This window comes from Panthera tigris, chromosome B1 (assembly GCF_018350195.1).
Source record: "Panthera tigris isolate Pti1 chromosome B1, P.tigris_Pti1_mat1.1, whole genome shotgun sequence".
NCBI lineage: Eukaryota > Metazoa > Chordata > Mammalia > Carnivora > Felidae > Panthera > Panthera tigris.
Window position 1 is genome coordinate 134666618 of NC_056663.1, and position 3181 is coordinate 134669798.

The 3181-nt window shown below is 37.7% G+C and overlaps 1 pseudogene; it reads right to left on the minus strand.

Moving 5' to 3' along the window:
• Positions 1 to 284: 284 nt before the first annotated feature.
• Positions 285 to 2470, minus strand: LOC102963431 (annotated as a pseudogene).
• Between the last annotated feature and the right edge of the window lie 711 nt (positions 2471 to 3181).

Sequence of the window (3181 nt, forward strand, 5' to 3'; positions counted from 1 at the left end):
GAGAAAGAAAGCACTTATCTGAAATTATCTTCCTTTAAACTCAGGTAGAGAATTAAGAACACTTCCAATTCAAAGTTTTGAGCACAAAATCCAGGTATGCCCTGCCATGCACTTGCTGTTTTGATTGAAGATGAACTTAGAAGTCAGTGGAAAGAATCCACCATCTAACAGAATAGCAAACCACAAAATGGTTGTCTCGTGTGAAGAAGCCAGTAACTTTGTATTTGATGTTTCCACTTTGGCTCATTTCCAACTGCTAGGCATTTGGATTCCTAAAATTTTCTTCAGCACTTATTAACTAATTATTTGTTGGTCAAAGGGGCTGGAACTGTTTCTCCACACATAAACTGGTCTTGGTCATCAATGACTTTTATAATGAGAGAACAACTAAAACACATTGCCACATCTTTCCCAGTCTCCAAATCTTTCTCGGTGATGGAGAAGTCATCTCTACACAAGCAGGGGTAGAAAAACATCACTGAGTCTTCATCATGCTGGAAGTCCTCAATGTCCACCTCATTGTGAAAAACACCATTGTCACTGGGGCTAACAAAAGGCCATCACTCCAGCTACCCCCACCACCTGACACCGTCCAGCCAGTATAACCTCATGGGCACTGGCCAAGCCAGGTGTAATCACCAGAGGAACTCTAAAGTATAACTTTAAATAGAGTAATGAATTACTGAATAGATGAGGAAACTATGAATTACCTAATTATCCTCTTATTGTTTAAGTCTTGAAAAAAATATTTCCCTAAGCTACAAATATTACAAGAAAGATTTCAGTTTGTTTACAAACTTATACATAAAGTAAAACACACCTGGCTTTTCATCTTTCTGGCTCCAAAGCCAAAACAAGTAAGATAAGAACAACTAAGATAACATCGTGGCTTAAAAGTATGTATTTTCAAAGACAGCAAAGTAAGTCACGTCTCCCTGAAATTGAAATCGCATATTAATAATTTAGTTCAAGACCATTCTTCTTTTTTCTTATAATGTTGCTAAACCATGTTTTCTCCACCTTTTATTTCAGGTAGTTAATCTTCTGGACACGCAGTCAAATTGACTTTTGTTTGATTTAGCTCACCATTCTATCCTGCCCTCATTCTTTGGAATACTGGTTCTGCCAGCCAGCTGCACATACCTCCCTCCCAGCTTTGGACCATCCTTAGGTGAGCTGTGGATATTCTGATGGGTACATTTTATTTCTGCACTAGGACTGGGTCCCTTGAAACTCTAGAAACAAAATGCAGATATAATAAAAATAAAACCTTACAAAGCGTGACGGTAAAGTAATGTTTAAGTATTGGCAATGTTATTAGAGTATCTGTATAGCTTCTCAAGATTTGTGCTTTGGTTTGTTATAGTTGGGGTTTCTTCCCCAGCTTTAGTGTGTAATAAATGACATATAACTTTGTATAAGTTTAAGGTTTACAATGTGATGACTTGATGTACATGTATATTGTGAAATGATCGCCATCATAAGGTTAGTGAACACAAGATTCGCACTTTTGAATGCATTCATTCTGCATTTATACTTCCAAGTTGTTCAGATTAATGTATATGCCTCGTCTATTGATATGCCAGTGAACCAATGTGGCATTATTAAAAGACAATCTACTCAGTACTGTATATAGTAACTATGAAGCCTAATACTATGTAAGTGAAAAATTAATAAACAACAAACAAGACCCTTGTTAAAGCCCAGCCTCAGTGGTAACAAAGGCTGTTAACATTTGGATTGAACTCAAGAGGTGAAGCCAGACCACTGGTTATGACCTTACAGCCATCAGGCATGAGATATTGCACATTTAACAAGGAGATGGGCTTAGGGGGACCCAGCTGATGGAGGATTTAAGAGAAGGTCATCACAAGAGACTCTTAAAGAGATGAAAGCTGCAGTGTAAAATTAGGCAGGAATCAGAGCTGAAGGCTGAGCAGGTAATCAAAGCGAGAACAAGACAGAATGTGCGAGCCATCCTGAATTCCTATGATATAAACAACCAGCTGTTAGGGAACTTAATCCATCAAAACTAATTAAGGAAAACAGCAGAACATTTTTAGGTTGCTAGCTCTTTAGGAGCCCACACGTGCCAATAATTTACCTGAAATGGGTAGACCTGATCTCATGCTGGAAATGACCCTACAGGAGCCCTACGTGGACAGGGAATTCCAAAGAGTCTAAAAGTCCCACCGTGTGCCAGCTGCAGGTAGGCAGCAAGCCCACCTGGTACAAACATATTCACTAAGGTCATACCTTCAACTGAGTGATTCCTGACACATAAATAATTTTAAATTAAAAAGAAAAAAATAATAAGGTGACATTAATTTTAATAATATTTTTATTTATGTATTTGCAAAGCATCATTTAAACAGCTAATCAATATTAAAAAAATAGTAAGATATTTTACTTTGTTTTTCATACTAAGTCTTAAAATCCTGGGTGCATTTGCACTTACAGCCTGTATCATCTGGCCTAGTCACGTCGCCAGTGCTTAATAGCTGCCTGTGGTTAGTAGCTACCACAATGGACAGGGAACAACTGAACTAACACTCAAATATGTCTGTTACAGCCTTCAACTGATATGTGAGGGGAAAAAAAATAATTGCCACTCCCATTTGTAAATCACATCACAATCTAAGAAATGTTTTAATATTTTATCTCCTAGAATCCAACACAATAACCTATGGGGTTGGCATGACAAATATTATTACCATCTCTGGCTGGCAGATCAGAGAACTTAATAACTTAAGATCTTTATAAGATTACATTCCTAGTAATAAACTTGAACCCAAGTCTTCTGTCCAGAAATTAGGTTACCCCAGAGAGATTAAATTAATTGCCAAAGGCTAGCCAGTGTGTCAGCTGCAGAATATAAATTAAAATCTGGGCCATTTTAATGAGAAAGAATGAAATATGGCCCTTTGTAGCAACGTGGATGGAACTGGAAAGTGTGATGCTAAGTGAAATAAGCCATACAGAGAAAGACAGATACCATATGTTTTCACTCTTAGGTGGTTGCTGAGAAACTTAACAGAAACCCACGGGGGAGGGGAAGGAAAAAAAAAAAAGGAGGTTAGAGTGGGAGAGAGCCAAAGCATAAGAGACTCTTAAAAACTGAGAACAAACTGAGGGTTGATGGGGGGTGGGAGGGAGATAGATAAATAAATAAATAAATAAA